We start from the raw sequence: 12773 nt of genomic DNA, 5'->3' as shown, positions 1-12773 counted from the left end.
CGAACCATTTGAGCCCAGTTCTCCAGCAGAAACACATGTAACTCATTGTTCTCTTGCATGGCTTCCAATTCTCCAGCAGAAACACATGTAATCTCCAAATGCCTGAGTGTGGCAAGGGTGCAGGCAATGAATCCGTACAATGAATGCCCTGGAGGTAACCTTGTGTCTGGAGCTGGTGGTGACCACAGCAGCCATGGCACATTGCAGCAGGCAGCCCAGAAGAGTCCTCGTTGTCCCAGTGACCATACTGCTCGGCAAGGTTTAGGGAAAGATACATTTCGCCTTTGGTACCCAATACTCTTGTCATTCAGAGCCTCTCCATCAACTGGCTCCAACCCACTGCATTCACTTTGTCAAGCTCTCTGCCAGATTCTAGCCTTATTGGACTACTAACCATTCTCAGAACATGCCTGGGCTTCCTGCATGCCTGGGTTTCCACATCCCCCTCTGTCTATTCTGCCCTTTCTTCCAGCTTTTATAGTCTGAGTGTTATCATTCTTAAAGACCTAGTTGCCATGGTTGGAAATGGCTTTTCCATTAGGTAAATCTCCTTTATAGCTGATTTACGTAATTTTATTAACTTTACTATTTCCTATATTGGACCAGAGTTATTTGTACAATCTAATTTGAACCATTAGACTTTAGAAACATAAGCATTTCTGTCTAGTGCAGTGATTAGCAGAGAACTATCCACATAGTAGGTGTTCACCATCTTATTTTTGTTTATTTTGTTTTTGATGTGTGAATGAGAAGATGAAAGAGGAAGGTTCGTGGCTTTTCTTCCCCCATAGTCATTGCTAAGATTTCCTTCCATACTCTTCCTCAGCCCTCTGTGGGTCCTTGGAATGTCAGCTGTTGATTCCAGACTTGCTGACAGCTCAGCCTGCGGCCTTTCCAGTTCTAGCTGGTGCTTCCTTCCATGAGTTCCTGGATGAAGCATGTGCTGGCAGGAAATATTAGTGTCCTGACACCCATTATTGTACCTTAAAATGGACACTAGACCCTGTTTGCGTGTATATTTCAACAGTTTGACTCCCTTTAGAGCAGGCTCACTTTCCCACCGACCCTGACCCTTTGGACACGTCTTTGTTACGCAAGGCTTCTTCCCTCCTTGCACCAACATTCGTTTTAACTATAATAAGGGCCACCTGCTCTGTGAATCTGGGTCAAGTGTGGAATAAATCTGTGTCTAAGATGTTATCCCTACCTTTCAGGTTGTGCACTGACAAGTACATATCCAGCGGTTGTCAAGATCTCTCAGGATGGATACATGGCAATGACAGTTTTATCTCAGGAACAAAAGCTGGACCAGCAAAGAGACAAAGAGGCTGTTACGGACCAAATGGGTGAGTCGTCCAAAATTCATACCCTGAAATTCCAATGCTCAATGTGATGATGTCAGTAGATGGTGTGTTGGGAAGGTAATTAGGTAATGAGGTGGACTCCTCATAAATCAGATTAGTGCCCTAATAAAAAAAGAGCCAAGAGAGAGCTTTCTTCTTCTCTCTGTTTCCACCATGTGAGGATACAAGAAAGTCTGCAAACCAGGAAGAGGGCTCTTACCAGAACCCAACAGTGCTGGAACAGGAGCTCAGACTTCTTGGCCTCCAAAACTGTGAGAAATAAATGTCTGTTATTTAAGATACATAGTCTGTGGTATTTTTTTTTCTGTAGCAGCTCGAACTAAGACAGAAGGCTACTTGCTTGCAGACACTGAGGGTCTTCCTAGCACCTCTTTTTGAACACGTGGTTCACATCTAGCTGGCAGTACTTTAGTTTTCAGCTGATGCCTAGGAGAGAAATTAAACACTATGGAACATGTACAGGTAACGACTTCCCTTTCAATTGTCTTTAATTCCTCTAACTATAACAAAGGGAAACAATTTGGTGCTAGATATGAATATCATCAGACTCTGACTAATATTGCCTTTTAACAAAAATAGAGTAAGCTTGAGATGTGCAGGCTTTGAGATCACCACTGTCTGGTCAGAATTTGATAATAATGGATACTTCTATAGTCTTGACTTATATGATTACCTGTCATTTAAAGAAGGCAATTTGGTTTTCCACTAATGTGCTAATGATAAGAAGTAACATTTCCTGAATGTTCATCATTTATAGGACACTGATGTGTTTATCACGTTTGGCTCTAATGTTCATAGCAATCCTTTTAGTTGGGTGGTATTATTATTCCTTTTACAGATGAGAAAACTGAGGCATAGAGAGGCAAAGTAAGTTATCTGAGATCACATAGCTAGTAAGTAATAGAAATGGGATTTGAACCCAGTATGTGCTCTTAGTCACTATTATTGCTTCTGGCAATGATATAAAATGCCTTTTTGGAAAAAAGTTGTTTAAGTAAAAATAAATGTTAAAGGAATTTAAATATCAAATAAATATTATGTAATAATAATCGTGAGGGTAGAATATAAATACTTGGACTTTGGGAAGCTCGGAATTAGAATTATTCCATTATGGTCTGCACAGTGCCTCTTCTTTGGCCTGGAACAACTCAGATAAGGGAAGAGACTGAGCAGAAATTTGGTGGCGAGCTGTCCAGATTTCCTTTACAAAGAAGCCTGGGTGAGATCTTTCTGAACCTTGTATGGGGTAATGGAAGCTTGTGGGCTCTGAAGTAAACCAGACTTGGCCATAGACCCTAATTTTTCTGCTGTGAACCGTGAGCAATTTCCTGAGTCTTTTTTAAATTTCAGCTTTCTTATCTGCAAGCATGGAAAAAAAATCACACATCAGAGGGTTATTGTGGCAGAATAGGGTAACATACATAAAACCAGTAGAAGGCATAGCCTAAATGAGATTTTTAATGAAGATCTCTGTCACCCATGAATTTTTTTTTTATTGTGACAGATGCCAAGATGTGCTCAGAGATACTAGTGTGACCAGATTCACAGTGTCAGAAATATTTCTGAACTGGGAATTTAAAATGTGTGTGAATATTACTATTTAGTCTTCAACTGCTAATAACCACTAGATTTGCCCAAACCCCACCCCATTTCCAGTAGTAGACTCTTAATATATTTGGAAGGGTCTTTGGGTAGAATCCTACATTTTGAAGATATACAAAAGTCATATTCCTTGCAGCACTAGCAATGATGAATGTGTCCACCTTACACACAGAAGATGATGGGTAGAAAGACTCAAGGACCACCTGCAGCAAAATTTGAAAAATATTTTTCATCACCACCTGAAGAGCTTCTTTTTTTCTCTCTCTCTTTTTCTTCAAAAAAAAAGTTTGTAAGAATTGATCTTACATAATTTCAGTAAATATTGAACAATCAAAAATAAGTATTTTATTGCTGGGAAAGGAGAGAGTCTCTGTCCTGTAGAAACTTTGTTTAATTGAGGAGAATAAAAAGAGTAAACTCGATTTAAAAAAAAATAGGCTCCTATTGTTCAGTGCCTACAACTATGCCTGGTGTACAGTAGAAATTCAATATTTGCTGAATGAATGAATAAATGAATGAATGAATGAATGAATGAATGAATCTTAAGGTCAGAACTAAGCCTGGTATACAGAAGAAATTCAGTATTTGCTGAATTTAATGAATGAATCTTAAGGTCAGAATTATATCTGATGTACAGCAGAAATTCAGTATTTGCTGAATGAGTGAATGAATGAATCTTGAGGTCAGAAAATTTGCTTATGGTTGCAGTGTAAACATTGACTTGCTTCCATTGGCCACGCCTTCACGCTCACTCAGTATCCTGTACCTCAGCTCCTTTCTTTGTTGACGTTTTTGCCGTCTTCATTAAACTGAAGGCCCCTTCATAGGGTATGTGTTTTTCATGTCTATAAGTCATAAAGCCTGGCATGGAGAAGACACTTAATAAAAGTCTGTTGAATTCATTTTGATAAGAGCCCCGTTTCCTGGCATGATTTTCTTCTAAATCTGGTATGTCATACACAAGAAACATGGGGTGGGAGCACCCCATGCTTACAGATCCTACTAAAGTGACTGTCCAGCATAGGTATGAAATACAATGATTGAGGTCATTTTAATAAAACTTCAGTTTTACCCTCTGGTTATTTTGCAAGCAGCTCTGTCTGGTTATATTGTCCTTTATCAGTGTATAAATCAGTTTCAATAAGTTCATACATTTTGCATTATGTGTCACAAGAATTTGGCCTTGACTTGAAAACACTGGTTGTGTTGTTTAAAATCCAGACCAAAAACTTCTACCCAGGTCGGGTTTGAATCTGTCTTTCTCATAATGACATCCTTAGTTGTATGCATTTTTGTTCAATTTAAACAATACTTCTTATGAATGGCTCACGTATTTACACCAAACTAAATTCGTAACTGAGGAAGAAAATATGACATTATGATCTCATCATCTGTTGGAAAAATTTCCAAGGAAAAGGAAGATAGTAGGAGATGGAAGCCAGCTAGAGGGAATTAACCTCAGCTATGTCGGAGCTTCTCTGCTGGGGGCTTTACATATGTGGAAGCCTAATACTCACTACAACACCACAGGGCTGTGTGAGCATGTCCATCTTCATCAGTGTGCTCTGATAAGACCAGGTCCTCTGAGATAGTCTGAAATGAGGAAGACTCAGGCAGACTGTGGTGAGTGTTTAGAATGTAAGGATTTTCAAAGGAGTCGTTTATTATTGTTTGGTTTGACCTGGTAATTGTGCTAAAAAATGTGTGAAAATTAACTGAAATGAAAAGCATGAATTAACAGTGCAGAAACATACTTGCTCATACTTTCAAATGCTACAATGCTTCTTTAGCTTTTTTTGCAGTAAGTGCAAACTTCCCTTCACAGCTTGCAAGGACTTTTCACTTCCTGGCCTCAATTCCCCTTCAGCTCTTTCTCTTCTGCAGCATATGTTCAGCTAAACAGCTTGACTTGCAGTCCATCCAATCCTCTTTCTCTCTGTGTGTGTCTCTCTTTGAGAACAGCTTTATTGAGGTATAATTTATAATAAAGCACACATATTTAAAACAGACAATTTGATAGGTTTTGACATCTGTATACCCCTGTGAAACCGTCACAGAGCGTGAACATACCAATTATCCTGAAAAGTCTCCTCCTGTTCCATATTCTTGCCTCCTGCCTGTCCTTCTTCCCCACACCAAGAAACCACTGGTCTTCTCCTTGTCACTATAGATTAGTTTGAGTTTCCTAGAGTTTTATATAAATTATACATCTGCACACCTTCTTTGTCTGGCTCCTTTCACTCAGCATAATTAGTTTTGGATTCATCCGTGGTATTTTGTGTATCAGTGTATCAGCTGTTTTTATTGCTGATAGTATTCCCTTGTATGGATATACTATTATTTATTAATCTATTCCCCAGCTGCTTTCACTTCTTAGAAATTACAGATGAGGCTGCTTAGGAACATTTATTTACATGTCTCTGCATGGACACATGCTTTCATTTCTCTTTACTCAACACCTAGGAGTGGATTCACTGGGTCATATGGTAGATGTATGTATATTATATTCAACTATTTTTTTCTGGCTTAAAAAAACAGAAATGTATTGTCTCAGTTTTGGAGGCTAAAAGTTTAAAGATCAAGGTGTCAGGAGAATTGATTCCTTCTGAGGGCTATGGGTGAGAATCTGTTCCTGCCTGTTTTCTGTCTTGCAATTGTTGCCATTTCTTGGCCTGTAGAAGAATCGCCCCCATTTCTACCTTCATCTTCACATGACTTGCTCCCTCTGGTGTGTCCCCCTGTGTTCTTTTTTATAAAGACACCAGTCATGTTGGATAAGGGACCCACCCTACTCCAGTGTGGTCTCATCTTTAAGAAGCTGCCAAACTGTTTTCCAGAGTGGTTGTACCATTCTTTATTCTCAGCAGCAGTGTATGAGATTTCTAGTTCCTCCACAACCTTGCCAAGTTAACATCTGATATAGTCAATCATTTTCTAAAATTTTAGCTATTCTGATAGTGGTGTATTGATACATTGTGTGTTTTATTTGCCTTTTCCTAGTGATGAATTGTATTTCATGCACTTATTGACTGCCTATTTCTTTTTGGTGAAGTACCTTTTCAAATGTTTTGTTCATTTATTCATTAGGTTGTTTATTTCTTATAATTGAGTTGCAGGAATTCTTTACATACTCTAGATGCCAGTTTTTTATTAGATATATAATTAGAAAATATTTTTCTCATTCTGTAACTTATATTTCATTTTCTTAGCAGTGTCTTGTGAAGAATATATGTTTTTAATTTTGATGAAGTTTGAATTACCAATTATCTCAAAAGCAATATGGAGGTTTAGGATTCCTCTCTGGATAGCAAACACATGAACCATCAAGGCTGCCTCCCTGTGCAATACAGAGCTCCTAAAAAATATTTGTAAAGAATTACCAGATGTCTAGTGAATGCGGCCCCAACTGTGAGGCATATATGGACTCAAAAGGGGCTATGGTCCAAAATTTAGTAGTTTTTGTTATACCCACTTGTATGAGCCAATCTCAGTGCTGTGTTCAGTGCCTTCACATTGGTAGTTGGAAATTAGCCATGATGAAAATATCCACACCATAGAAACCAGCTACAAGTCACGGCTCTCCCCACAGAGTCAGCTGTTAAACATTTGCCATCATACCACTGACTACATTTTAAATATTTCTTGACAATGACAGTTTTTGGAATGACAGCCCCAGGATCCCCTGCCCACATTAAGCTGAGCTCTGTATTGCAGGACAGCTGACACCTTCAGCCTGTGTTCTCTAGGCTTCTGGGTCAGTGAAATTCTGGCTTGATTTGGTCATTTGCAGACGCTGAAGAGCAATTGGGGTAGCCAATAGAGCGGTTTAGGGCAAGTATTTCTACTCCCTTGTTTCTGTCTGTGTCCCTTGCAGTGTCTACATCTTATCTTTGGTTTCAGCTTCTGACAATGAGACCTGCCATTTGGCCAGCTTCTGAAAGACAATCCTAGTCTTCTAGCTGTAGCCTCACCACTTCCATCCTCTATTCCCTCTGGTCTAAGGGACTGTTAACTCCTCCTATTCTAATGTCTGAATTGCTGACTGCCTTCTATTAGGCTTCTAAGTTTGTTTATCACCTGTGCAAATTCTGCATTAAATTCATTTTGCTTAAGTTTCATGTGGCATCTGAATCCCAGCTAGGTCCTGACTAATACAGTGCTTGAGTAATTGGCCAAAGTTCACAGACAATGAGTTGAGCTGTATGCAAAACTGTGACACTTCCTTCTAATCTTGAAGAATGAATAATTAAAACTCTAGGAATCCTAGGTAAGGCCTTCAGGCAAAGGTCCTGGAGAAAGGTCCTCATTGGCAGCCACATGGAAAGCTTTCAGTTATTCATCTCTGCTTCGAATTGGAAAACAAAGATTAGATGAACTTTCCAAAGCTCTTTTGCTGTAGGAGTATATAATCTTGCTTTGTCTAAAAGCAGTGCTATTTTATGTTTTTGGCCACAAATACAGACTTAATGTGGCATATAATAAAATACCTGGCCTATTATAAGCTCACGATCCTCTGTTATATTTGTGATTGAAATAGAGCTATGTCATACAATTGCCAGGGAAGAAGAAAACATTATAGACACGTGCACTTGGTCACCATTACCCTGTTTTTCCTTATCCCTTGTAGTTCACCCTTCTTAGCTTTTTTTGTGGTCAAAGTCATGCCCAGTTTTCTTGTCTATCTTGTTGACAAGTGCAGACTCTGCCACTGTCCCCAGTTTTGCCAAATCCCTGATAGTTGCCATCTATTTTGTTTTGTCCCATCATGTGCTCTGGTAATGAATATAAAGACAGTTCCCTGAGAAACTGCGTTTTAAATTCCTGCTATGAAACTTCTATGTATATCATACAAACAACTTCCCAATGAGTTTATAACTCAGCCTGAAGTTCCACCATTGAAATTGTATCTCTTTGCCCAATTTAAATATATATAATATATAAATTACCCTGGGAAGGACATGAATCAATCACCAGTCACTCCCATCATTGAAGGAAAGTGACACTTGAGAGAATTATTTTCTTTAAGTTGGGTGAGGGCAATGTATTAAAAAGTTGGAGCTTTTGTGACAGAAGAGAAAAAGGTGAGAAAAACAAGGGGTCATTGGGGAGTGAGAACATGCCTGGAAAACCCCCTTTTAAATCCCTCAGAAATGCATGAATTAGTAAAAGAAGTTTACTAATTTCTTTTGCTAATTCAAATTATAATTTTTTTACTAATTCAAATTTGTCACTGGGATTATAGGCTTGAGCCACCGCACCCGGCCTGCATGTCATATACTTGCAGTGACAAATTTGATTTTTCCTTCTTTCTATTTTCGTTTCTACATGGTGTTTTGGAGGTTCAGAATGGTAGGGTTGTTGTTGAGCCAGTGGGTGGAAATATTGTTCTGAACCAAAACCAAAAACAAAACAAAGCAGCAACAACAAAAACATTTTAGGGATTGTGCACTAGTACCACCCATCCCTGCATTAGAAGATTTCATGGAAGAACCTTATTTCGCAAGGTACTATTTTCCCTTTCATCGCATTTGCCACAAATCCATTTTATTTATTCATTTATTCTTTGTTGTTTCTCTCCCTTCACACTATTAACTCCATGAGGGCAGAGTATATTTTCTCCACCTCTGTATGTAGGAGAGTGTCTGGCATACTAGGAAGGCCAGAGATATTTGTTGCTTGAACAAAAGTAAATGCATAAGTTGGGTGAACAGATGGCTGCAGGTCAAACATTATACGATATTGAACACCTTCTCTCTGTGCACTTCTGAGCCCTCCCACCCTTTCCTCAGACAGGAATGAGAAGCACAGGCAGTGCCAGGTCTTCGGCGTGGTTTGATCTCTGCCATACCAAGCCATGTTGCCTCTGACTTTTCTTTGAAAGTCCTTATGGTCTATGAATTCTAGGTAAAATGAAATCTGGAAAAAGATGATTGTTTATATATTTCAGAGGTAGAATAAATGAAAAAGGAAAATATTCTGTATTTGGAATAAACAATGACAGCAACGACAGTAGTATCACATTCACCCTGAGTTTAAATCAATTCTTTATCACACATAAGACATGACGTTTAGCTTATCTAACTTCCATTCCTTTTCTCACATGTGAGAAAAACTTCTTTTACTAATTCATGCATTTCTGAGGGATTTAAAAGGGGGTTTTCCAGGCATGTTCTCACTCCCCAATGACCCCTTTTTTTTCTCACCTTTTTCTGTTCTGTCACAAAAGCTCCAATTTTTTAATACATTGCCCTCACCCAACTTAAAGAAAATAATTCTCTCAAGTGTCACTTTCCTTCAATGATGGGAGTGACTGGTGATTGATTCATGTCCTTCCCAGGGTAATTTATATATTATATATATTTAAATGGGTAAAGAGATACAATTTCAATGGTGGAACTTCAGGCTGTGTTATAAACTCATTGGGAAGTTGTTTGTGTCAGGGGCGCATACACACAGTATCTCAAATTAAATCCCAAATAACTGCCTTTCTTGTCTGTACCTAAGGCCAAGTCTGCTCAGTTGATCAACCTCTGAACATGTGGTGTATAGCCCTCATCAAAGGTGCTATTGATATGATCTGATACATATTGCAAATGTCTCCTAAATAGATAAAATACAGGGCATGTGATATGAGCTCTCAGTAAATAATAACCCATGCCCTTTATAGGACACGGCGTTCCCATTGTCCAGTCTGGCTGCTTGGAAAGAAAACTTGAAGAAAGTTATGACTGGTAAGGAAAGTAAAATAATCTGAGGTTAGACTGTGGGCCTCAGATGACAGCTGAGGGCAGAGCCGTTCCAAGAAAGAATTATTCATAGATTAGTAATTCATTTAGGATTCCAATTGTAACACCTCAGATAATTGATTCAAGTTTGTGTAATTTAAGATCCAGAAGGCACATTATTATTTATATTGTTTACAATCGTCTAGACTTTGTTGTGGTATCACATTCACCCACCAATCTAAGTGACTTAATAATATAAGCTGTTTATTCTTTAAATAAAGCTATTTTTGTTTCTATTTAAAGTATATAACATGCAGGCTGGGTGCGGTGGCTCAAGCCTATAATCCCAGCACTTTGGGAGGCCGAGGTGGGTGGATCACGAGGTCAAGAGATCGAGACCATCCTGGTCAACAAGGTGAAACCCCATCTCTACCAAAAATACAAAAATTAGCTGGGCATGGTGGTGCGTGCCTGTAGTCCTGGCTACTCGGGAGACTGAGGCAGGAGAATTGCTTGAACCCCGAAGGCGGAGGTTGCAGTGAGCCAAGATCATGCCATTGCACTCCAGTCTGGGTAACAACAGCGAAACTCTGTCTCAAAAAAAAAAAAAAAAAAAAAAACTATATGACATGCTGTGTTAAGTTACACATATACTACAGTGGAAAAATTAATATGTCCATTATCTCACACATTTACCCATCACTGCCCTCCAAGTCAAAAGCAGCAATAATCTAGTCACTTAGCAAAAATCCAACACTTTATGCTGTTATTAACTATAGTCCTCATGTTATAAGTTATATTTTTCAGCTTGTTTATTCTATATATTTGCTGCCTTTCACCCTTGAACTGCATCTCCAAATTTTCTCCTCCAACTGTGGCCCTGGTCTTGATTCTCTGTATTCTATATCTATATATATTTGACCTTTTTATCCCCTTTTCTTTTCTTCTTTTTTTTCCAGATATCACATAAAAGTGAGGTAATACAATATTTTTCTTTCTGTGATTTGCTTATTTAAGTTAGCACAATGTCCTCCAGGTCCGTTCATGTTGGGGCAAATGTCAGGATCTCCACCCTTTTTAAGGCTGAATAATATTCTATTGTGTATCTGTACCATAGTTTATTCCTTCATTAATTCACAGACAACTAGCTTGTTTCCATATGTTAACTATTGTGAATTTCGGTACAGTATGGATAAGTTTATGAGACGGTGATTTCATTTCCTCTGGAGATATACCCAGAAGGGGAATTCCTGGAACATAGGTAGCTCTACTCTTAATTTGTTTTTAGAAATCTCCACGCTGTTTTCTGTTGGCCACAGCAAGCTACATTTCCAACAGTGTACAAGGGTTCCCTTTTCTCTACATGCTTGCCAAAATTCATTATCTGTTCTTTTTTTGATAATAGCTTTTCTAACAGAGGTAATGTTGTAGCTCAGAGTGGCTTTGATTTGCATTTCTCTGATAGTGATATTGAAAACCTTTTCATGTACACATTGGCCATTTTTATGACATCTTTAGAGATATACATGTTCAAGTTCATTGCCCACTTTTTAATCAGGTTTTATGGTTTCTTAATATTGAGTTGTATACGTTTTGTAAATATTGTTTTCCAATAGATAGGTTGCCTTTTCATTTCATTCTTTTTTTTTTTTTTTTTTTTTTTTTGAGACGGAGTTTCTCTCTTGTTACCCAGGCTGGAGTGCAATGGCGCGATCTCGGCTCACCGCTACCTCCGCCTCCTGGGTTCAGGCAATTCTCCTGCCTCAGCCTCCCGAGTAGCTGGGATTACAGGCCTGCGCCACCGTGCCCAGCTAATTTTTGTATTTTTAGTAGAGACGGGGTTTCACCATATTGACCAGGATGGTCTCAATCTCGACCTCGTGATCTACCCACCTCGGCCTCCCAAAGTGCTGGGATTACAGGCTTGAGCCACCGCGCCCGGCCCCATTTCATTCTTTACTTTTCTGTGCAGAAGCTTTTTAGTTTAATGTAGTTCCATGTATTTATTTTTGCTTTTATGGCCAGAGCTTTTGGTGTGGTAGCCAGGAAATTGTTGCCAAGGCCAAGGTCAAGGAGATTTTCCCTTACGTTTTCTTCAAGGAGTTTTATGGTTTCTGGTTTTATGTTTAAGTCTTTTATTCAGTTTGAGTTGAGTTTTATGTATAGTGTAAAAGAAAGGTTCCATTTACTTTGCGTGTAAAAACCTAGTTTTTCCAGCATAATTTATTGAAAAGACATGTTTTCCTCATTGTATCTTTTTGTGCCCTATCAAAAATTAATTGGTGATATATGTTTAGATGTACTTCTAGGATCTCTGTTCTCTTCCATGGGCTGTCTATTTTTACTACTGTTTGGATTACCATAGCTTTGTGATATAATTTTAATTAGGAAGTGTGACGTTTTAAACTTCGTTTTGTTTCTTTTTTCCTTCAGAATTTCATTAGCCATTTGGAGTCTTTTGTGGTTTCATATGAATTTTAGGATTTTTTTTTTCGATTTCTATGAAGGCCATTGGAATTTTGATAGGTAGTGCATGAAATCAATGTTATTTCAGGTGCTGCAGACATTTTAACAATATTCTTCCAATACAGAAACATGGAATGTATTTTCATTTATGTTTGTCTTCTTCAATTTATTTCATCAATGTTTTCTAGTTTTCAGTCACCTCCTTGGTTAAAGTTGTTCCTAAGTATTTTATTTTTTGGATGCTATGTAAATGGGATTGTTTTCTTGATTTTTTGGTGACATTGTCATATGTATATAGAAATACCATGGATTTTTGTATGTTGACTTTATATTATGCAACTTTACTGAATTCATTTATCAGATCTAACATGACAGTTTTTTGTGGAGGCTTTGGGGTTTTCTGGGTAGAGGATCGTGTCATACGATTTGAGAAAGATAATTTTACCTCTTTCTGTTTTAGATGCCTTTTATTTCTTTTTCTTATGTAATTACTCTTGATGGTATTTTAGTACTCTGTGGGATAGATGTGCAAGAATGGGCCTTCTTGTCTTGTATCAGACCTTATAGGACAAGCTTTCAGTTTTCTTCATGATTATCATGTTAGCTGTGAGTTTTT

At 38.2% G+C, this 12773-nt stretch overlaps 1 long non-coding RNA gene across 1 annotated transcript in view; it reads left to right on the top strand.

Moving 5' to 3' along the window:
* The window catches only part of LOC144582966 (uncharacterized), a 37168-nt gene that overhangs the window by 4652 nt on the left and 19743 nt on the right, over positions 1–12773 (top strand). Inside the window, exon 3 of the long non-coding RNA XR_013536630.1 lies at positions 1215–1346. This is a non-coding gene — a long non-coding RNA (uncharacterized LOC144582966). The remainder of the gene's footprint in view (positions 1–1214; positions 1347–12773) is intronic.

Source organism: Callithrix jacchus, chromosome 6 (genome assembly GCF_049354715.1).
Source record: "Callithrix jacchus isolate 240 chromosome 6, calJac240_pri, whole genome shotgun sequence".
Classification (NCBI taxonomy): Eukaryota; Metazoa; Chordata; class Mammalia; order Primates; family Cebidae; genus Callithrix; species Callithrix jacchus.
This window is presented reverse-complemented; position numbering and strand designations above follow the sequence as displayed.